This window comes from Eupeodes corollae, chromosome 1 (assembly GCF_945859685.1).
Source record: "Eupeodes corollae chromosome 1, idEupCoro1.1, whole genome shotgun sequence".
Lineage (NCBI taxonomy): Eukaryota > Metazoa > Arthropoda > Insecta > Diptera > Syrphidae > Eupeodes > Eupeodes corollae.
The window spans coordinates 116,983,704-117,009,051 of NC_079147.1; the positions used below are offsets into that span (position 1 = coordinate 116,983,704).

General features: G+C 35.0%; 1 protein-coding gene across 7 annotated transcripts in view; it reads right to left on the reverse strand.

Annotated features, from left to right (window-relative positions):
- The window catches only part of LOC129943472 (dorsal-ventral patterning tolloid-like protein 1), a 90,359-nt gene extending 77,429 nt beyond the window's left edge, over nt 1-12,930 (reverse strand). For 2 of the 7 annotated variants that reach the window (XR_008781253.1, XM_056052959.1), the window contains exon 1: nt 12,278-12,929. The gene's annotated coding sequence lies outside the window, so the exon portion shown is untranslated. Of the gene's footprint in view, nt 1-9,887; nt 10,083-10,108; nt 10,157-12,277 lie in introns of those variants that run through there. The other 5 variants (XM_056052957.1, XM_056052954.1, XM_056052955.1 and 2 more) reach the window with 5 other exon arrangements.
- Nucleotides 12,931-25,348: the final 12,418 nt, after the last annotated feature.

Below are 25,348 nucleotides of genomic sequence, written 5' to 3' on the forward strand. Positions count from 1 at the left end.
ACCAAGGGCACCCGGCTAGCTAAAGGGATTGCCCTTAGGTCCAAAAAATCAAGCAGAAACTGGCCAGTCAAAAAGCTGAACTAAGTCCAACCGCTCCAACAACCAAAATTCTCCTACGCCCAAATGGTGTCAGGGAATGGGAACACGAGACACGCTAGACCAACGATTGTGCCATTAGCCCTCGTATCTAGGCTACCAGAGGTGCAACCTAACATTAAAGCCTTGTTATTGAACATTCAAAGCAACTAACAGGGCTGCAAAGTCAAATAAAAGAGCAAGGCCAAAGGGTAGATCATCTCTACTCTTTGTTGCCTCGCCTGGCGCAATTTAGTCCATATGCGGCTGGAGCTCTGCAGGTGACTTACTTTGCGTTAGAACCAGAGATTCTTTTTAGGGAACTAAAACTGAGCTTGGAAAAAAATATTTAACCTTGGCCGGTGATTTGAACTCAAATCATGAAGATTGAGGAAATCAACATAGTAATCCCAGAAGTAACCATCTTTTCAATTTGATGAATCTTTACAGCGTTGAATATGGCATCGATAGCTACTGAAAAGCTATGGTATCCAATAAGTGGCCCCTTTCTGGATCTTTTGCTGTACAAAACCAAACTGACAGTTACAGACAAAGTGGGTAGTTACCCTCGAGACTGCTTACAGACAGTTGAGTACGACAGTGATTACTGCGGACTGGCTTCTGTAATGTTGATTTCAAACGAGTTGGAGGAATACGTTGCAATGCACTCTTACAATTACAGTAAGATGCGCTGGCCTCATTTCACCAACGCCAGAGCAAGATAACTTCCTTCGACATTTATAACAGATGGACGAAACAATAAAACGAACGATGGAACGTAAAATACCAAAGTACAAATAACGGGACCAAATGGACCCTTACAGAAATGCGACTATTGACTCACTACGTAGGCACAAAAGTGGCTTACCATTAAGTTAGTTGTAAGTTTTGGATAATTAGGCTAGTTTTATGAATCTTTGTCAAGTTTAAAGATGGTTTTAAGAATTAATGAATAAAAAATAATTTAAAAAAAAAGTGTGTTGGACTGTCATATATCTTGTTTTCTAAAGTTATTTTAAATGGTACTGCCTCTTGCATTGAATTGATAAATCCTCCAGAGTTACTCTTGTCATGAAAAGTGCTTTCTTAAATTAGCCGTTCGGATCCGGCGTAAAAACTGTAGGTCCCCTGTATCCCTGACAACAGTACTCGCACTCAGGAATGTTTGAGAGTTGTTTATTGATTTGATTTGATTTGGCTCACCGGAAATCTGGAGAAACTTTTGAACTTGATTTTTGTATTTTGTCAAAATTTTTAACAGAAGAGATCCAGGAAGGGGTCATAAGTGTCGTGACCCACCCCCATTTTTTTTATTTAAGTACTACCTTGATGTTCAAATGGTAGACATGTGCATTCAAGAGAACACAAGCGTATACAGGTTTTTCTAAAAACCCACCTTTGTCTATCAACTCCTACTCTCACCTCCCCGCGGTGAACATCGGGTGCCTATGTTCACCGCGGGTTTCAACCCCAGTGGAATGTTGTTTGGGGCAGCAAACGAAAGAGGAGGGGATAGGTGTTTCCACTAAGGGACATTTCCTTATTCAGACGGCAGCAGACGAATTCTCGAGGTGGAATCAACGGTGGCGTCTACAGTTCCAGTAAGGTTGAACTACTTAGTGAACACCTTATAGAGCTTCTACGACATATTTTGAGCCCAAGCCTATAAGGAGTGGTTTATCCGGCTCCCCGTTTTTGGAGTTATTCTAAGGATCTGGGCTCCAGGTTGTGGGTTGTGCCGTCATGGTGACTTCCTGACCACGTGCAAAATATTCTAGTTGCGAAGCACTAACAAGCCATGGACACGGACGGATTTAATGTTGACAGCCCAAGCAAACGAAATAAGGACAATCGGATCTTTAAGTGGAATGTTAGGTCCCTCAACAGACCACGTGCAGCAGAACAATTAGCGGAATCCATAAACTGCTGCAATACAGATATTACAGCCATCCAAAAAGTGCAATGGGATGGACCTGTCAAATGCAAACTTAAGTTCTGCGATGTATTATTCTACGGTGACTGCTACCGAGAGCAAAGACAACGTATATTTGGGTGTGGATTTGTTATTGGAACTACACTGAGGCAAAAAGTATTGAGAATTGTGAGCGAGCGCATCACGACCATCCGCATCAAGGCTAAATTCGCTAAAATAAGCCTAATATGCGCGCATGCCCCAACAGAAGAGAAAGATGAACACACCAAACAAATATTCTTTGAGCTCTTGGACAAGACTTATGAGCATTGTCCTTGCTATGACATTAAAATTGTCTTAGGAGATTTAAATGCCAAGCTAGGAAGAGAAGACATCTTTGGTGGCACAATCGGGAGATACAGCCTCTGCACTACACCACCTCTGACAACGGATTCAGGCTGGTCGATTTCGCTGCGGGGCTAGACGTTCTTGTAGCTAGTACGCAGTTCACACATCTCAATATCCACAAGGGGACATGGATTTTTCCTGATCAATCTCCACTATACAGGATGTCCGAACATTCCTAGGGGCCAACACCCTATGCTGCCTTCATTAAGCACTGAAAACCATTGGCAACATTGCCTTGAAGACATCAGAGATGCGGCCCTTAAGTACTAGGTTTCACACTGCCACTACAACGAACCCCTAGTTTGACGATGAATGCCGGCAAGCGCACGTAGCGAAACAAAAGGCATACAAAACGGCACGGAAGGGCCAGAGCTGCTCGCAAGCTCTACGAGCAGAAAAGGAGCGAGGAACACCGGCTCCCCAGATTTCAAAAAAATATAAATTAAGAAGCGCGCTATCGAGGAGATAAAGGGATGTCTCAACAGGAATGAGGTTCGTAAATTTAACCGAAAGGTAAAAAAACTGCCAAGGGTACCGAAGCCCCGATCAGGGGACCATCATAGTAGAACCGCATTCTATGTCGGGAATATGGAAAGACCACTTCTCCAAATTATATAACGGTAAGGGAGATAGAATCACTCAACCTAGGCGACGACGCAGGTCAACAATTCCGCCTACCCGACCTCGACGAAGTGAAGATAGCTATATCTAAACTGAAGTCAAACAAAGCTGCTGGAGCTGACAACATCGCTGCCGAACTATTTAAATCAGCAAGCGATGACTTGGTAGGGAGCATGCAACAACTCATCTGCAAAATATGGTCGGAAGAAAGCATGCCCGATGAGCAATGCATAGTCTTGGCATCCCTGTCAAACAAGAATCCACGCTGCTCTATCAAGGTCGGAAATGATCTCACTGATGCATTTGATGTCAAAAAAGGTTTAAGACAAGGCGATTCACTGCCATGCGACGCCTTCAAAATAGTTCTGGAAAAAATTGTGTAAAACTCAACCATCAACACTAGAGGCACAATCTTTCAAAGGTCCATCCAATTACTCGGATACGCAGAATATGTTGACACAATTGAAAGATCAAAGCGTGATGTTGGTGGAGCGTTTTTGGTCAAAACGTCACAATGGACAGCTATAACTTTGAGGTTGTGGAAGACTAAGTCTACCTAGGCACCGCTATAAACTCAGACAATGACACCAGAGCTAAAATCGAACGAAGAATAACTCTTGCACCGCTGCTTCTTTGGATGTAGAAGGCAATTAAGTAGTAAAAACCTCTCTCGAACATCTAAAATCACCATCTATAAGACAATCATCATCCCGGTTTTCATTTATGGCGCTGAGGCTTGGACCCTTTCAAAGAAAGATGAGAGCGTCTTAGATGCTTCGAGAGAAAAATTCTTCGAGTTATTTTTGGTCCCGTGTGCCTAGATGGAGAATGGAGGAGAAGATATAACGATGAACTGTACGGCCTGGACAGCGCAACTGACCTAGTTAACAAAATTAAAGTTCAACAGCTTAGATGGCTAGGTCATTTAGAGCGAATGGACATCAACGCTCCAGTCCGGAATCCAATCCCGAGGGACGGCGGCGCGGCGCAGTACAGAGAGACAGCTAGGTAGAGACCAAGCTTGCTGTAGACGCATGTTGGTTGAGGCCCAGGTCCGCCCTGGACTGTAGCGCCACCTTAAGTAAGGAATTACCTTGAATTGCATTATTATATATTATTATTTAGTACTTTCAACTTTATGGCTAAAAGTGGTAACTTTAACTGAAGCTAAATGTGCTACTTTTAACTGAGGACTGCACCAATAACACAATATGAATCTGAAATCCAGGTCTATTCCAATCACTCCACACAAATTTATTAACATTTAACAAATGGAGGATCCAATGTTTTAACTTATTTAAATAAGACATTTGCTGAGGAACACAAATTGAAGCCAACTTTAAATTGCTGAAACTCGTCTTCAATTTCATCTTATTATTTTTTGACGCACAGAAAATAGTGTTTGACTTTCGTAAAGTGGCTTTTCTTTCAAAATTAAAATTGTTTCTACTTTTTATAATATTACTTTTAAGATCTTAATAAATTGAAGAAATCTACTTTTTGAATTAAATTTGATTTTAATCCTGAGTTGAGATTAAAACATGAATTTCAAAAATATTAGTGTCCACAAATTCAAATTAAATTCAAGACGCAAACATTTTTCTCTTTCCAACTTTTAAGTTTTGTTGACTCCTTTCTGAGCAAGATATTTGCAAAAGGTTTACGCGAAATTGTTACTATAATTTTGTAAGCCTCCTATACAGAACATTAAGGAACATTTTTAAACGGTACTCAAAACTCATCTTTATGTTTAGTATCTGATCAATTGTGATAAAAGATACCGTATTTTTAACTTCCCATAGGAAGTTATTGTAATGGGTCCGATTTGTCAAATTGAAAATTTTGACATTTCTCGACGTTTCAAGGTCCTTAGAGTTGAAATAAAAGATTTTTAGAAAGATGTCTGTGCGTGCGTGTGTACGTACGTTTGTACGTCCGTACGTCCGTACGTTCGCGACGTTTTTTTCGTCGTCCATAGCTCAAGAACCAGAAGAGATATCGACTTCAAATAAATTTTGTTATACAGATAATAAGGCAGAAAGATGCAGAAAGGGCTCTCAAGAAAATTGCGTGGGTGGTTTTTTTACCATAGCAGTTTGAAAAAAAGGTAAAAATTTTGGTTGACCTTAAATATCTTATTAACCAAAAACGCTAGAGACTTGAAGTTAATTTTATATAATATATTGTAACGTGATACCAAACAGGTATATTTTTTTTTTAAAAATCAATATAACGGTTTTTTTTTATAAATCAATAAAACTGAAAAAAAAATTTGTCAACTCCAAAATTTTACGACTGAAATATGAATTCATCTCTTAATAAAATTTTGAGAAAAATCTAATTGACAGTTTTTTTTACGAAAAATAAAAAACCTAAAAAAAGATGTAAAGAAGTTGGTAAACATTGATTTTCGACTCAAATATCTTTTCAAAACTTTGAGATATTGGCTTTAATTTACATTTATCTTTCAAAACATCTTGTTGTCAACATTCAGTTAAAGTTTGAAAAAACCGATTTGACAGTTTTTGTACAAAAAATTAAAAACTGAAAAAAAATTAACAAAAGTTCGTAAAAAATGATTTTCGACTCAAATATCTTTTAAAAACTTTGAGATAATAGGTTCTAACTAATTTTTTCTTATAAGAAATATTGTTTTCAACATTAAGACAAATTTTGAGAAAAATCGAGTTGACACTTTTTTTACAAAAAATAAAAACCTGAAAAAAAAATGTATAAAAGTTGGTAAAAATTGATTTTCGACTCAAATATCTCTTCAAAAATTTTAAATATTGGCTTCAAACTAGTTTTATCTTATAAGAAATATTGTTTTCAACATTTGGTAAAATTTTTAAAAAATTCGAATTGACCGTTTTTTTACAAAAAATAAAACTCTAAAGAAAACAATACTAAAACTTGGTAAAAATTTACTTTCGGCTCAAATAGCTTTTCAAAAATTAAAAATTTTTATTTCAGAGAACATATTGTTTTCAATATTCAGTAATTTTTATATAAAAATCCAACAGTCCGTTTTTTTCATAAAAAATAAAATCTACAAAAAATAGTGCGCAAATTTGTTAAAAATACATATAACAATCTTTTAAGCAAGACAAATCGACAGACGGGATGGGAAGTTATCAGTGTGAGTCGCATCCCTGCCTCTTTTTTAAGTATTGAATAGTATTTATGCATACATATCTATTACAATAACAATATAACTATATGCAAATTCAATCTTTCAATCCTTTTTCCATAGTTGGTCTTTTTGACAGCTGTCACTTGAATTAAGTTCAGTTCCGTTTGCCTTTTAAAATCAATGGATTTACTCATGAACAACCAAAATAATGGTTTGGTTCGCGCGACATACATATCTTGTGCTGCGCCCAATTGGACCTGTACTCATCCACTATATAAAAGATTTCCTCGAACTTTATAGAAGAGCTTACAAAACCCAACTCGTAAAAGAATTGAAGAACGAACAACAAGAGCGTCGCACGTTCGGTGAATTTAAAATGTTAAAATTATTAACAATTTCAAAATCAGTTTATCTCTTAACAATTTGGTAAAGATAAAATCACGGAATGGCTAAATATATATGATATGTTTATTTTCACGAGCTGTCACTTTCTAGGCATGTATGAAAACTCGTTTTTTACTAAAAGACAATTAGAAATGTACTGGTTAGCAAAACGAAAAGAAAGGTTTAAAATTTTGGAGGTCCTAAATAAATTGCTAATAGTTAACAAATTGTCAACTAGTAATTTCTCAAACCCTTTACAATAGGTTGACGTTAGTTACAACGCTTATAATTCAAAAACACCTTGACCAATTCGATGAATACCAATTCAGACTGGATTCTGGCCAACCAACATTAACAATTTCTTAAATAATATTTTATATGACAATTGTTTTTAAACCTAATTTGTCTATTCATGGGGTGCTGTGAAATAAAGCAAAGTGAAATAAGGAAAACTTTCAAAAATCCATTTTCAGCGGTTGGTCTTATTAAAATTAAACAAGGTTAAATAAAGCCAAATTTGTCCTCTTTCTTTTTTAACAGTTTGGTGTGCACACAGCCAGCATACCAGCACAGCGTTAAAACAGTCAAGTTTGTAAACATTACCAAATATGGGGTAGGTGTGTGGTTGAATGTATGCACAATTTCTTTTGTTTTTGAAGGCCTGCATAGATTTAAAGGAAATTTTACAGCATATCAATTTAACGTTACTTATAGGTACATTTTAGGTATGTATTTTAAATTCAGATTTTTTAAATGCAAAAGAAACTGCATACACCTAATCTCGAGCAGCATATACCAATACCTTGCTCAAAGGATTTGGTAAATTAAGTAAAGAAAATACCAAATTCGTTTGATTTTACTTTTCTCAATTTTTTTTGTTAACGGCACTAAAGGGTCTGTAGTATGAGCGAAACTGGGTGTGTGAAAAGTTTTATTTTGTATTTTAACAAAGCTTTTATTTTATCCTGTATATATTTATCGACATATTGTAATGCAACTTATTCATTTTTAATCATTAAAAAACTCGGATGTAGTGATCTTCAGGTTCATGTCAAATTAACATTATAATACATTTTAAGAAATATGCAGTTTAATAATAAAATAAGTGCATTAAACATTTTTGTTTAACATTCGAAACTGTGATGATAGGATGTAGTTATATGAACCTAAATCATTCATAGATCTGTAGCCCAGAAAAATAGGACAAGAAATGTTTTCACTAAGAAAAAAAATGCTTCACTGAATCAAACGAACTTGCTTCTGTATCTGAAGAGTCTGTTTACCTATAATTTGAAACTTAAAAATATACCTGCAAAATAGGTTTGTCCTCAAAAATTTAAATGCCATTTAATTTCTGAAAAAAAAATCATTTTTTAGAATTTTATTTTTGAAAATCGTTAGAGCGGTTTTTTTTTTAATTAAATTTGTATATGGAAAATTTACCGTATTTAATATACTACATTAAATTTGATTTTCTTAAAAAAATTTGTAGGTACCTGTTTTTAAGGTATCGAATTCTAAAAAATAAAATGTAAATTTTTTTTAAATCCAAAACAAAAATGTCTACATTTTTGATCATCATATATTATTAAGACTATATGAGAGATTGTGCAGAAAAAAAATATATTGAAATCGGTTCTTGAGTTCCTGATAAAATTTAAAAATAAAATTACGGTTCAAGGGTATCTTTCCGAAGCGATTTAAGCCAAGTTTAGAAAAAAAAAATCAAGAACAATTCAATAAAAATCTATCCGTTCGTCAAAATCCGTTTGTCAAAATTGAAATTTTTGATTTTAGACAAAAAAAAATTTTATGGAGACTACTGTTATTTTTGATCTTAAATTAAATTAGAAGAAAACGTCAAACACGAATTAGCTTTAAACCTTAATTTCCACGTTTGAACTCAATCGACCAAATACTTTGGGCTGCATGGTCGTGGACGACATCGAGCGATCCACTTTTTTCGACTTCTTAAGTGTCTTAAGTTTCTTTTTACTTTTTTACTAAGTGGGTTTGTTAATAAACAAAATTGTCGTATTTTGGGTTTTGAGAATCCCAAAGTAATTGAAGAGAGGCCATCACATCCACAAATAGTCACTGTCTGGTGCATTTTTTGTCCGGAGGTGTGATTGGACCTCACTTCTTCGAAAAAGACGATGAAACGAGTGTCAACGTCAATTCGGAGCGTTATGGTCATATGATAACTTACTTTTTTGTCCGCTATTGAAGAATACGACTGATTTCAACAAGACGGTGCCACATGCCACATTGCCAGATACATTTCCTGGCCGTGTTATATCTCGTCTTGACGATATCACCCGACTACCAGATCACGCGCTTTGCCATCGCAGGTGGGGCTACGTAAAAGACCGTGTTTGTGCAGATATACCTTAAACTATTCAGCACTTTAAAAACCAACATTAGCGAAGTTATGGCTGAGATACCGCCCAATATGTGTCAAAAATTAACTCAAAAGAATCCATGCTTGCAACAATTCAGGTGGTAGTCATATAAATGATGTAATGTTTCACAAATAACTTGTGAACATTTATAATAGAAAAGAAATATCGTGAAAAAAAAATATTTTATGTGTATTATTTACGTTTACATTTCAAACCGCAAAATGGATAGCCCTGTATAAACGAAATAAATTAAGCGATTTTCATCTTCATACAAAAAAAAGTTTCTTGTTGAGAAAAGTACTAAACAATTAAATTGTTCTAAATAAAAGTAAATATAAGTAATAGGTTCAATTGTGGTAAAAATTACTGTGCTAAGTTTCCCTAATAACTGGCTCTTAGGTCCTTAGGTTAGAAAGAATTATTACATCCTAAGGCCTAGATACACCCGCAAAAAAAGTAAATACAATAAACATTTAATGTTGCGCTTGATGTACCTATTTGAAAGACCGTCTAGTGTCCATCATCCACTGCATTACTTTCCTGTTACCTGCATGCAAATAATGGTTGTATATCCACGATTTCGACATTTAAAAATTTAATCTTATTGTTTAGTAAAAGCATTTTCCTTATCATAAAAATAGGAATGGTTTTTCGTTCATTAACTCCTGAAAGCTTTATTTCCAAAGTGTCAGCACACTCTTATACAAATAGTTTATAGCGCAAGCACGCATGTATACACACAAATTCAAAGATACTTGTTATTTACTCTCAGTTTAAGAGAGGGTCAAACCCGAAAAGAGATATCGGATTTGTGGAATAAAGAGAAACAGAAAGTTTATTTTGTTATGAGATTTAATACACACATCCATTAACACGCCCTTCTGTGCTTTTGCTATTTTTTTTAAACGATAATTAAACGAGTCCTTTAAAATTCATATAAAATTATACATACCCACACATTTGTCAACAAAAAGAAAAAACACTTAAATTTAGTTAACTCATTGCATGTAGAACTTGAATTTTAAATAAAGAACCATTTAGACACACAAGAACTTAAAGACCTTTAGCTATTTTTTTTTTTAAATAAGCAAAACAAATGTAGCACGAGAACGAAGGAAAGTTGAAATTCCAAAATCTAACAGCAAAAAATCTGTAACTTAATAAAATATTTACTTGCTGCTAGTTAAAACCTTAAACTGTAACTAAGTGTGATGTCTTCCCAGCATCTCTAATTTAACTGCAAGATAAAATAGTTAAGGCAATAGAAGTATAACTATACTTTCTGGGATGAAATTCTTTCGAACTCTTGAAAAACTCAAAGTAAATAACAACGTACACTCGGTGACTTTTTATATTACTACTGATTAATAAATTAAATTTTAACACAGTCATATTACAAGTTAATTAAATTAAATAAAGTGAAATCAAATTAAATTAAAATTAAAATGAATTAAATTAAATTAAATTAACTCAACTCAGAATTAATTAAATTAAATTAAATTAAATTGAATTAAACTAAATTTGAATTAATTAATTTAATTTAATGTATTCAATGTAATTTAGTTAAATTAAATTAAATTAAATTAAATTAAATTAAATTAAATTAAATTAAATTAAATTAAATTAAATTAAATTAAATTAAATTAAATTAAATTAAATTAAATTAAATTAAATTAAATTAAATTAAATTAAATTAAATTAAATTAAATTAAATTAAATTAAATTAAATTAAATTAAATTAAATTAAATTAAATTAAATTAAATTAAATTAAATTAAATTAAATTAAATTAAATTAAATTAAATTAAATTAAATCAAATTCAATTAAATTAAATTAAATTAAATTAAATTAAATTAAATTAGATTAACCTAAATTAAATTAATTTGTATCAAATTAAATCAAACTAAATTAAATTAACTTACTTTAAATCACATTAAATTAAATTAAATTTAATTAAATTAAATTGCTCTGTTCAAAATGAAATTAAATAAAATTGTATTAAATTAAATTTGTATTTAATTAAATCAAACTAAATTAATCTTAATTAAATTAAATTAACTTACTTTTAATCGCATTAAATTAAATTTAATTGATTTGAATTAAATTAAATTAAATTAAATTAAATTAAATTAAATTAAATTAAATTGCTCTGTTAAAAATGAAATTAAATAAAATTGTATTTAATTAAATTAAATCTAATTAAATCAAACTAAATTAATCTAAATTAAATTAAATTAACTTACTTTAAATCGCATTAAATTTATTTAAATAAATTAAATTGAATTTAATTATTAATTTAATTTAATTAAAAAATAGTGAGGCAAATTAATTCGTTGTTCAACTAAATTTAAGTAATATAATCTTGGTAATGATAAGGAACAGACAGAACCAACACTTTTTTTAAGTAACGTCTAACGTAAATAACTAAAAGACCTGGTGTCCATCATGCACTGCAATGCGTTTATTTTAAATACAGCGTTTTTTAAACACTGAATTCTTAATGGTCCATCTAAATGATGTTTTGCTAATAGTGGCACAAGAAGCTTCAGTAAATCATCTACTTTGTGTTTGTCATTGTTCTATAGCCGAATTTGCTCTTTAATAATATTGAATTTATATATACAAATCCCGAAGCAGCTTTAACCTACTATAGAGTTTAGCACTTTGATGCGCTATATAGACATGGGATTCATTTTTAAAGGCGTGTCGTAAGAAAATACATCACGACTTTTGAGTTATATGGGTTGAAAAACTTAGATCAATTTCATGTTTTAAAGATATAAACAAAATTGATATAAACTTGAACATTTTTAAGTCTGTATATTTTAATATTCTAAGATGCGCATTAACTAGTTATAAAATAATTGAATTCAACCTAAATTGATTGAGACTATAAACTATTCGGTTACTGTAACACATAATACCTTTTGTAAGAATTGTAGATTTTATATGTAGGTATTTAAATGAGATAATAAAAAGAAAATATTAAATTGCAAGCTTATTTGCTTTGTTCGAAATTGAAAAATGCGAGTTCCTAATAAGCCATACAATTTGCATACTTGTAAAGATAGTGAATAGGTATGTATGTATGTACATATCTATATATGAATATGGAAAAAGAGATGGGCTATGCTCTACATGTACAATGCATTATATAATAGCACAAGTGAAATATATCTCTATTATTTAACTTTTAACAAGATAAAATAATAAATAAATAAATAAAATGAATTTTACTTGACGGACGTTTGCAATTCAAGATACATAATGATGTTTTTGAAGCACCGTGTCATTTATTTATTGTATTTATAGAAACTTAGATAGAAAAGTTAAGATACCTACCTACTTTGTTTTGTGTTGTTCTCAATACATCTTTTACTCACTTTTCTCTCCACAGAAGGGCACTTTTTATGTTTTGAACAAACAAAATGAACATTTTTAAAATCGTACATTTGCTTTTATCATTTGCACTTTAAAAAAAAGGAATGAAACTGAACGGATAGCATTTTGTTTTATTGACTTTTCTTATTTCAATTTTATTAATACTCGCAACTAAAACCACCGAAACAAAATAATACACCTGTAAGACCATAAAATGAGTGTATTCATTCTTTTATTTAACTGATGTGATGATGATGCCTGTACCATTTCAGATTTGGGAGCGGCACCAAAATTTGATTGCCATAATTTTCTTCGTTTTTGGCTCTTTTACTTTTTGCATGTCAGAATTTTTATTTATTTCCATACGTTTCTCTTTTAGTTTCCATAGACACATTCAATAGATTATTATAATAAATAACAGGATTAAAAGAAAATATTTTTGTTGAAATCAGGATTAGAGTTTTTGTTTAAACATAAGATTTTAAGCTTTTTTTGTTGGTTTTTGCATTTATATTAATGAAAAGTTGTGGAATTCAGAAGAGACCACAATAAATAAGGGATTATTATTTATTTTAAAAGAATATATAAAATGTATAATTAAAAGTTAATTTCACAAACAAATTGAGGAACAATAAGTTAAAACCTTCAACTGTGCTCTCGATTTCATACTGGAAGCATTTTTGCAAGGACTTCGTGGAGCTTTTCATAAGTTCCATCAAAACACATTTGAAATGAGCAGTACAAAGAGCTGTAGGCACAGGATAAGAGTACGGTTTCAACACAGATGGCATTAGTCAGGATAAGAGACATTTTTAATTGAACAGTCTTGTGCGCAACATTTAAGATTTTCAAAGTTCAAATAAGCTCGATGAGAGGAACTATGCTAGACGTTACAAATAAGGTGATCAAAAAGAAGAAATAAAATATATTTATGTTAAAATAAAACAATTGATTGAAATATTAATATAAATATAATAAAGTAGATTTTTCATAATTCTAAGGAATTTATTGTTTTTTTTTTAAAGCCTATAAAGGTTTCCATTAGAAAACATTAGAAATTAAAACTCTAACAGAAGATATTACACTTGTAACAACATAATCATGTAACGGGTTACATCTATTATATATTATCAGAATAAGTGATATTGTCCGATATTAGAGCTAATTTATTACCATACTTAAAATTTCTATTTTCCTGCTTATCAGTCTACCATTTAGCATCCTGTTATTGTATCAACCTTCATTTAACTATGGTCTTATGTTCAAAGTTAAAACAACATTACATCTCATCTCATAATAATAAAAATTGATGCAAGGGTACTTTACAAAAAAAAATACTACTAAGTGGATTTGTTTGTCCAACACCTCCTCTGACTCCTACACTAAATTGGTGTGTGTTCACCCTTACTTCAAAAGATATTCAATTTTTAATTTCTTATAACAAGTACCTACCAAACTAAATTAAAAGTAAAATAATAAATAAATAAAAATAAATTGGGTGGCGCAACAGTCCGTTGAGTACTAGGGCCTAGTCACTTACAACTCTCAACCAATCCTGTGTGCGAGTAATGTTGTCAATTCCTCGCAAGAGGCAGTACTCGTGAAAAGACTTTAGATAGTATAGACAGGGATCGAACCTAAGACCTCTGGCATGACAGTCCAACGCATACCAGATACCGAGGTACTTCACTACACTTTTGTTTGCTAATGGCTGCCCGTGAGGATAAACGATGGAGTCCGGACCATAATTATCTCCGACTTCTGGACATTTTTTTTCAGTTTCCAGTCGTCGCAATATCGCTGAATCTTGTCGAAATCCCGCTGCAAGAGAATTCTTATACCCTCAACCTTTCGGGCCGTTCTGTACGCCATTAGATCGTCGGCGTACTCAATTGCCTTTGTAAGACTACCTATCAAATCGCTGATGTAAATGCTGAAGAGAATCGGCGAATTCACCGCTCCCTGTTAAAGACCATTTTTAATATAGAATGTTGTGGTAGAAGTTACATTGCCACTTTTGACAACAAACTTTATACCGTTAAGCATATCATAAATTATATACAACAATTGCTTGCTTATGCCAAGCCTGCTCAGTTTAAGGTAAAGACCCTCTAACCATACGGTGTCAAAGGCCTTTTCCAAATCAACCAGAACAGCACCTGTGCATTGTTGTTTTGTTTTATTCCATTGGATATCAGAAACGAGTTTAGACGCAGCATGAATTGTGTCATTACCCGCCTTGAACCCGAACTGTTTATCCGGAATTATTTTGTTGTCCGCAGCTCACTTAGTCAGAGCCCTATTAATGATTTTTCGAAAACTTTGCTGATGTTCGGAAGAAGACTTATCGACCAAAGATTTGACGGGTTGGAGTTGTCCTTTCCCTTTTTCGGGAGAGGATGAACCACAGCGGTCTTCCAATGCACTGGATAATATGCTTCCGTCGGTAAATGTCTTTGTACAACGTTGGATATACCATCGACACCTGCTTCTTTTTGTTTTTTATTGAATTGAAGATGAGCTGAAGCTCAACCTTCGTCACTAACAAGGGACTTGGTCCCATTTCCTCGGCGATTATGGCATTTTCCAAGGAATCGTCATTGAACCGCATGAAACCGCGGTTCTCAGATCGCCATTGTGTCATATCATTTCGAAGGTAAAAGTGATTAGGTAGGGCTATGTTTTCTAGGTCGTGGTTGGGGCGAATGCTAACATTCAACTTGTACACTTGCTGGAAAGCAGCTACCACCGCCTCCACTTTTTCCTTCGGATCTTCAATTATGTAAAAGTCATCGTCAAAGATGGCTTCCTCTGGATCTATTTGCGCTGTCATTAGTACGTTTCTGTTCTCTTCAGTTCTTTGGAATTTAAGACACGGAAGGTCATCGTTTTTTCCTGAATATCTTGTTGATTTTGGGGAACATACTAGGGTCACTCGAATTAAACAGTCCAAACGCACTAACCATCATGCCACGGGTACTACAAAAATCTTCAAATGCACTTTCTATAAACTGGGAACAAAGTTCGTCTTAAATAATCAGTATTGACTTCTATCTTAGTTCTTTAGAGGTTCTTACTAGCAGTTGTTAATTTACCATAAGTGAGTGCTTGAAGATGTTTCATAAAATTGAGTGTAGATAGTGTAGCCACTAGCACTTTGATAAATGGTTTGCTGTGTAAAGTAAAGTCAAACCCTGAATTCAAAATTTTTTGACCGGGAATGTCCCATTCGTTTGGCTACCGTTCCTCTATCCAAGTTATTAAGCTTTTATTTTTATATGAACTCCCTGATACACAAAAAATCTCCTACCAACACCAATTAATGACTAAGGATCGTCCGACTAAGTGGATTTGTTTGTCCAACATCTCCTCAGGACTTCTATACAAAACTGTTGTGTGTTCACCTTTACTTCAAAAGATATTCAATTTTAAAATTTTATAACAAGTACCAAGCAAAATTAAGACCATACGTTCAAAAAAAAAAAAGTTGAGTTCGGGGTTTTGACTTAATACAGGTCAACAGAGTGACCAAATAAATGTTAATTACGGATAGAATTGATATATATACTAGGTTGTGCATCAGCAAAGAATTAAATTTAAATTTACTGCTTTGCATCACAGGGTTGGATCGATTCTCGTCACTGCTAAGGGATAGCATCAAATAACACAATTTTATATTAGATACCAGCCACAAAAAAATCCCAGGCTACAATTGATAATCTAAATATAGTAAACGGCCAAGCCAACATAATGGCAGATAAACATACAAGCATTAGCATTAGCATCATATAAATGTCAGTTCCTGGCAAAACAATATGATCCTTAATACTACAATTTGTATTAGTGTTACAATACGATCACTTAGGTTGAAATAATTATTTCTTAACCAGTGAACAATTAGTACTAAGTTCCATGTATGTAGCTATAATAATTTATTTTAAATAAAGAGTTTCACTCCGAAAAAATATATTTGATTCGTTTGCCTTGGGTATTACAGATTACCTGGGGGCTCAACAATTCACCGCTATAACCGCGATTTAATCTTTTCGCGTCGACATTAGTATTAGCCAAAGGGCTATAACATCCAATCATTAAAACTGTCGTCATTTCCATTTAACCCAGCCAAAAACAAAATGAAGTATAAATTTAAGCAATCTAAAATGTGGCAAAAGGACAAAATTAATCAGTTTGTTTCCCCAATGGAGGGAATGCAAATGATTATTGAAAGGCTTTTCAAGCTGGAATCACACGCAAGTTAGGGGGCAATGTGACAGAGTAGGAAGACGTTATACGGAATTACAGACCTTGTAACGACATAAAGATGACGTTATTTCAAAGTCTGCCTCAATTCAAAGGGCACATGGACGAATTCAGAAGTTGGGAGAGACAGGTTTGGAACGCCGTGGACATTATCACTTTGCTCACAATTATTTGGAAGCTTTGGAAATATTAAGGATCACGGATCCAGCTTAACACATTATAATAAATAGTTGTACGAAGAATAATTTTTAAAAAAAATGAGTAATTCTTGCCCTTCCTCGGTTCTTAAGCTCGTTTTCAATAAAACTCCATTTTTTGGCTCTGTCCAGGAAGCCAATCCCTTTGCTAAGCAGAACAGACGTTCTGACGACGTGTTCTTCAACATTGGCGAAACCTCTGCGTAAAACTTTTTATCTGTTCTTATAGTACTTGGGTCTAGTTCCGATTAGATGGAAAACAGCATTTGTCCAGCCCATCCCCAAAAAAGGCGAATCTTACTCCCATAAAATAATATACCGATTGCACATACGTCCCTTCTTTCCGAGGCATGGAAATTCTGATTAATTATCAGTTTAAGAAATATATCGAAGATAGGAATCCAATTTTCCTTAATAAGATAAAGATTAGTGATTACCTTCCAGATTGTTTCAAATCCAAAAACCACATACTGGTGGGTCCCAGGGCTCTGTTTTATCTCCAATCCTCTTTCTTATTTTTATTAATGATCTTGTCCGTCAACCTTGCATCCAATATATTGTTTCGCTGACGATAGTACTTTAAGCTTTTCATATTCGTTTCAGCTTCACATCCCTCTTCTTCGGATGTGGAACTGCGACGGCAAAATATGATGAGCGCATTAAATTCCGACCTAAACAGCATTGTAGAATGAGAGAGATATAACCCCCTTGCCATTACCTAGAGATGGAACTTGAATCGAGGACACTAAACATCACGGTATGGGGTCATTTGATCTTTTTTCCCAATGTAAGTAATCCAAGATACCATATAATACGTGCGGGAATCACACATCGTTATAATTTGTATGCCGTATTTGTCTGGCTTTGACGGAATATATATTTTAAATGGACAATTACCTCTGAATCCTAAAAGCTGCCCATCAATCGAACAATACTCATGGGGCGTATAATATTTTGAACATTTTGAATTAAATTTGTCCCAAATGAACCGTACCGGTGCCAGATTATTCGAGCTACATCTCGTTTCCCGGTCATCAAATCGAATGCAATTAATTAAAAATTCAAACCGGTTGAGTCTAATTATAGCCTGGAAAATTGGGGAGCACTTTGTAGTCCACATGTCCCTGGTATTCCTTCGACCTTTCTTTTGCACTCTAGCAATATAGAGTAAAACAATCACAGAACGAATCTGTTGAATCATGATTCCGGAAGTTGGATGTTGGGCAGACATTGAAAGCGATAGAGAATCAGCTGGTGGAATACTTTTTTGACGCTGGTTGCTGATCTCGATGTTAGTATTTTTAACTAAAGCTTCGAAAACAACATCATCGAAAAGTAGATTCCATGCTTCAACCTCTGATGTTACGAATTTTGCTTCACCTTTACAACTCAGCATTTTCAAAACTATATTTCTCGCCACTGCCCGGCCAGTAAAAGATGCAGGCTGTGTTGTCCTATTTTTACCTAAGATAACTCCCAAATAGTGCCTTTCTTCTGAATTTTCTTCAACTCGCAATCACTTGCCATGATTTCATCGTCTTCTTCAAAATCCGCCTATACGTTATCTAAGACGTCTTCATCTTCATTTTGTGCATCATCACCGACGTCCAATAGGAATTGCTTCATCTCTCTATCAACAGAGAGACATATTTTTTTTTTTAAATGGTATAAGTTTGCTGCTCTGCAATTCAGGAACGTTTTGTAAGGTTATTCTGAAAAGATTCATTAACTTACCTAATTAGATTTCTAAAAAATAAACTAAAAATAAAGTATTCACTTGTCTTTCAAAAAAAAATTCACTAACACATATGGGGTTTCGGCACACCCCAGAGAACACGATATCTTCAGTTAGACTAGAGAAAATGCACTAAACATCTTTCAGATCTAAAGTAGCAACGAAATAAATAAAAGTCATGGCACACTTCAAAAATAACTGCTTTGACTTTTAAAAATATAACAGTTTTAATTTTGAAGTGGGGTGCTATCTCACCCTTATGCTCTAGGGTTTTAACTTACTTTTTGTAAATGACTTTTGTAGCTCTTAATTATAGGTAGTAAATATTATTCGATCAGGCCACATTTCATGTAAATAAAATCCGTTTTTAGAGCAAAGTTTTGTACTCTTCCAGGTTTCTTGTGATTTGCCTGTTTCAAAGTAAGTTCACTTTCTGATTTTAAGCATTTAGGTATTTATTGCATGAAATCTTAGAGGAGATAAGTTACCATCAGGGTGCTGGCAACAATTTCAATTTTGGAAAAGCTTAACCAACGGTTAGAAAATTCTTTAAAGAAATCATTAACATCATGAAAGATCCTATTTGGTTTTAAAAACCCCCTAGCCAACTGCTCCGTGCTTTCCATCAGTTGAACAATCGCCTGGAATTAGTTTTGGTGTTAAACTCAAATGAAAATGTGCAAAAATATTTATTTTTTAACTATCGCAAAGAAATTAATAATAAATTAAATTAAAAAAATTATTTAACAATGAAACTTACAGTTTTTCGAGCCTTCAATTCGAGAGATACAGCCGTTTTTATCCATCATCGTCGTTTCTTTTAATCTTAGAGAATGCTGAATGAAAGCGTTCAACACACTTGACGTTTACAACAAAACGAGTGACAACAAAATGGTTCTCTGTAGCCTCCTCTGTAGCCATCATTGTTTGCCTACAAGTTAAACTGAACAGCTGATTCTTGAAGTAATTAAGGTTGCATGATATTTTCCCCCTAAATCCTGACATTTCCCAACAGAACTCATTAGTTATATGTGGAAATAAGACATTTTTTTTTTTAAACTTACATCTATTCATCGACATCACAAATCCAACAATACAAATGGTCTGATTTAGGAGTTTATTCAATTTTTGCTCGAAGAACTCATTATTTCATTCATAAACTAGTTACAATAGTAGATTGAGGAATCCATTCAGCACTGTATCTAAAAATCGAATTTAAATGAAATCACAATGATAATCTAGCTCTGTTGTCACCTCAATTCCTTATAGGCTTTTCACACCAAGTCCAAAACCCGGTTTTCGCGAAATTATCGGTTTTCGCCGAATACCTACATCGAAAACTCAAGTTTTCCTATACATTTTTGGTAAACCACAAGTTTTATAAAAAAAAAACTCTTGAAAACTAGTAGCAATTCAAAGTTGAACTAAACAAACAATCCTTTCGAAACATTCAGCGCTCAAATTAATGTAAACAAAACAGCTGATGGCTGCTGTCAAAACATATATTTCATTTTCAAATAAATTTGGTCGTGGTAAGTCATATTATTTATACAATTTTCTTAGAATATAAGAATTATTGCTTTTTTTATTTACAGAATATGGAAGAGAAAAAATGGAAAGTTTTGGGGGAGCTGCGTGGCAACAAAATAAACTTCAGAATAAAAGCCCGGTGACTATTTGCGGCAACGGCCATTTTTTTATGATCCTTCAGAGTTTCAAACAATCTTTGTTAAGCAAAGAACTGGAATTCACTATGGCTACTGGCGTGACGACCGACCTAAGGATGAGAAGGACTTGCTCATAGTTCGTAATAACGTTGATGCGTCTTCGAACTAGTCGCCGCAAAAATGTTCGACGCTTTTGCTAACTAGGTACCTGGAAAAAGACTTTCCGGTAACTCCGTTCAATTACAAGGGTTTAGGAGATATGAGAAAGGCGATAAGTTCATTTGTGGAAGAAAATAAGTATGAAAGAAAATCTCTGGTGGAGGCTATGTCGCAGCGGGCTAGGAAATTTGTGCCAAAACATTTTACAATGTGGGAATCGTTGTTCCAGTAAATAAAACCACAATAGTGGGCTATCGCCCCTTTATGCCAACATCAAGAAGATCCTCCGTGCTTTGGACAAGTCAGGCGAATCCTCAAAGGAAAAAACCAAAAAGATAGTCATGGAGAAATTCATCATACAGATTCAGTGATCGCTCTGGATGAGTGTGATTTTGGTACGAATCGGGAACTAGAAATTGACCTTTTCTGCTCCGGCCAGAATCTTCTCAACCCCGAATATAAGTTGCTCGGACGGCCACAATATCTGACGATTCTGAAGGGACATTTGGCCAGCAAAAACAATAGTCATGAGCTTAGTATTTTGGATTGAAATTGTTATGAAAGAAGAAGAAAATGTTTTAAATAAAATTAATTTGTACTGTAATAGTTTCGTTTGTTGTAGATTCTACAATATTTTCTAGATAAGTATTTTGAAAGCCGGGAAATTAAAAGAAACTCATCGACAAAACAATAAAATGGTGGAAGAGGCTGTACGCTCTAGTGCAGAAGGAAAGATAATCTAGAAAAAACCAATTGCATATAGCATTTTTATGAATCAAATTTATTTCAGGCATCAAATATACCAACGCTATGACTGTTTTTTTAAATTCATTTGATGAAAGAAAATGTTGAATGCCTTCAAACAGACGACATTTCAAATTATGACAGTTTAGTGCTCAAGTTGTTTCATAAATAAATCCGAGAGCTCTGAACATACTCTGCTCAGAACTCTACTCTACTCTACTCTACTCTGTTCGCAAAACAAAATGTTTGCTCTTTGGAGGGATGGTTAGGTTAGGTTATAGTGGCTGTCCAAGATGGAAACGGACACACTTAGGCCAGTTTAATGGACCATTGTGATACCACATGAATCTTGAGGCTTCCTCCTAAGCTCAATGGAACCAGTTAGAGTCCCTTACGAAAAGTGAGAGGCTGATTATACTGATATGATTTAGATCGTTTAGATCGTTAAAGAAGAATTCTCCTAGGTAATTCTTGCGTTTTCGAGCTAGAGCAGGGCATGTGCAGAGAAGATAAAGAACCGTTTCTTCCTCTTCCTCGTCCATACAGCTTCTGCAAAAGTCATTTGAGAGTACGTCTAGTCTCGTGTCGTGTTTTCCTATTAGACAGTGTCCGGTTATGACACCTATTATCGAGCTTATATGCGATCGGCTTAGAGAGAGCAAGCACCTTGAACGTTTTAAATCCAGTGTTGGCCAGATGTTTTTTGTGGCTTGACACGTGGTGATGTTGGTCCACCTGGTGCCTGCCCTCCTCGCAGCGTCTTGCATTAGTAGCAGTTTACAAGTAGCGATTGGTATGCCAGTACTTGCCAAACGTGGTAGGATGGGCTGTACTGTACCGTTCCTGGCGAGTTCATCTGCCTTACAGTTATCTGGAATGTCTCTATGGCCCGGCACCCAGCAAAGGTGAATATTAAACTGCTGCGACATCTCCATTAGAGATGCTCGACAGTTATGGACTGTTATAGAGTTTGTAGAGACAGAGTCCAGAGATTTGATAGCGGCCTGGCTGTCGGAGAAAATACGGATATCAGATGTTGATATCACGTTTTCTTTGAACCAAGACAAGACTTCCTTAACCGCCAAAAGTTCCGCCTGGAACACGCTACAATGATTGGGAAGGCGGAATGACAGACTTAATTTCAGTCGTTCAGAGTACACACCACCACCAACCCCTTCTTTGGTTTTTGAGCCATCTGTGTAAAAGTGGATTGACTCATCCTCCAAGAATGTCCTATCCTCCAAAAAGATCTCGTATATATAGAAATCTGGAAATTCCTGTCGAATTGTAGTTGGGGGATGGTGTAGTCTGTGTGCTTTGGAATTGATTCTAAGTACCTTAGAATTACGGAGTGGCCAATGTTGTTGTTAGTCCACTGCGACGAAGCATTGAGGCGAATAGCCGAGCTTGCAGCTGTTTGTTTGCTAAATATGTCAAGAGGTGTAAGGTAGAGCAAGGTGCCCAGTGCTGCAGACGGGGTCGTGCGAAGCGATCCGCTTATACGTAGCCAGGCTGAACGTTGGACTTTATTTAACTTGTCCCTGTTTATACCTTTCTCTAAAGCAGTCCACCATACTGCCACACCGTACGTTAAAATCGGTCTGATTACCGATGTGTATAGCCAATGCGTGATTCTGGGCTGTAAACCCCATTTATTACCAATAGCTTTTTTGCAAGAAAAGAGAGCTACAGTAGCTTTTTTGACTCTTTCCTGTACGTTGCGTTTCCAATTTAGTTTTTTGTCTAAGACAAGACCTAGGTATTTAGCCTCGTCTGAGAATTTTAATTGGATTCCTTTAATATAAGGAGGGTTGACAAATGGAATTTTGTATCTCCTCGAAAATAAGAAACTGCCATAGCAACGTCGTCCGCATAAGCTATCACTCTGAAACCCTCCGCATCTAGACTAGTTAGGATTTCATTCACCACTAGGTTCCAGAGGAGAGGGGATAGAACACCACCTTGCGGTGTCCCTCTACTAACGAATCGTCTGCAAGAAGAGTTGCCCAGTTTTGAGTTAATTATTCTGCTAGTAAGCATTAAATGAATTAACTCCCGAAGCGAACTCTCTACATTTAGAGATGTCAGTGCAGATGTGATTGCAGATGTGTCCACGTTGTTAAAGGCACCTTCGATGTCAAGGAAAGCAACCAAAGTGAACTCTTTGTGATGGAGGGAATATTCGATGGTGCGTACTAAAGTGTGTAACGCTGTTTCCACCGATTTACCCTTACAGTAGGCATGTTGAGACGAAGACAGAAGTCTTGTATCGATACGTGCCCTTAAATGGATATCAATCAATCTTTCCAGGGTCTTAAGAAGGAATGATGAAAGACTTATAGCTCGTAGATCTTTAGGATTGACTTGTGAGCATTTACCTGCTTTAGGTATAAAAACAACTTTAACTTCTCTCCATGCCAAGGGAACATGGACCAGGTAAAGACAGCTGGTAAAAATTGCCTCAAGGATTGGTGCAATTATATCAGAAGCCTTTTGTAATTCGACTGGTATATTGAGAGCCCATTGTAGCTTATCCTTTGTGATTAGACCTTGTGGATATATTGAATTTGAACTTGAACGTGTAAAACTGTTGCAAGTTTCGGTAAGAGAACTACCACGAAAGTGAGTGTCCAATAGTTAGTTCAGCGATTCATTACTTGAATTTGTCCAGGAGCCGTCTGTATTTTTCAAGCAGCTTGGCATAGCTGGATTAGTTGAAAGAATTTTCCGTAACCTAGAGGCTTCAGAAGTTTCTTCTATCATGCCACAGAAGGATCGCCAAGAAGATCGCTTGGATTTCCTTAGTGCCTTCTTGTAGATTCTTAGGGATTCTTTGTAGGAGTCCCAATGAGAGGCTAGTCTTGCAGCTTTGGCCCGGTTGAAAAGTTTCCTGCATTCCTTCCTGAGCGAGTCAAGCTCTGAGGCCCACCATTGTGGTTTCCTCTTTCCTCTTATGTGTATAAGCGGACAAGCAATTTCTAGCGATGTGTTCATAGCTGAGGTAAGGTCATTGACTTAGTTGTCAAGTTCGTTAGCGTTAGAGGAAGGACTAGATAGTCCAGGTTCTAGTAAACTCTGTAATGAGTTCCTGTATAAAGCCCAGTCAGTTTTCCGATAGTTTCGAAAAGTCAATGGACTCGGGTTATCATCCACATTTATATTGAACTGGATATATCTATGATCAGAGAACGAGTGTTCTTTGGATACTTTCCAGTCCAAGATCATATCGGGCCCTTCCCGCAAATTTATTGTAAGCGCCAAAATAAATTTTATCGTAAACGACAAATCAAAAGCTTACTGCTGGTCCTTGAAACAACTTGTAACTATAGTCAGTATTGGAAATTATTAATTATGCTTAAGTTAATAAATAGCAATAGCCTTTAAGGCTCTATGTGTTATTAGCAAATTTTACTAATTAAGTTTTCATTTTTATTGAAAATGGCTCTTACGATAAAATGGCGGGAAGGGCTCGATATGGTGTATACTATCTGAGACAAGAGTTATTTCTAAGACTTCTTGTCGAGTTTTAGTTATGAAGGTTGGTTCATTACCAACATTACTTACTAAGAGGTTAGTACCAAGAATATAATCAAAAAGAGACTCACCTCTGTCGTTGATATTCGTACTGCCCCATACAGTATGATGAGCGTTAGCATCGCTCCCAATAATTAGGTGGATCCTTTGCCTTTCCGCTTCAGCGACGACTTTCTCCAGGGTTTTTCCAGGGAGAGGGCCAAGGTGGTCATGTCCAAGATACGCCGATACCAGCCAGAAATATCCTTTAGTTGTTTCCAGCCTAGCTACGGTGGTATTTCTGTCACTGAAACGATGGAGTAAAAATACATTAATGCTACGTTTCACTAGTATGCAAGATCTAGGTTCACCTTTATCTGTCACACAAAGTGTGTAGTATCCAGGAGTCCTGAGTCCTCGAACAACGGATCCTACAATCCATGGCTCTTGGATCAGGACAATATCTTCCCCGTTACTCGCCAGACGGAGAAGAAGTGAGGCCGAGGCCTTTATGGAGTGTTGGAGATTAATCTGTACTAACTGCAGCATTTTGGCTACAATTAGGCAAATCACCACCACGGTTTTGTTCTGATCCTCTGAGTCTGAGGATGAACCCAAGAGTTCATCCTCGCTCAGAAGGATCATGTTAAGGTCGTCCTCAGTCTCCATTAAGGATGGACTGTCCACGACTTTTGTAGAGGGTGCAGTCGCGATTGGAGAGGACAAGGGTGCATCGTCACTCTCTGTTAGGAGAGAA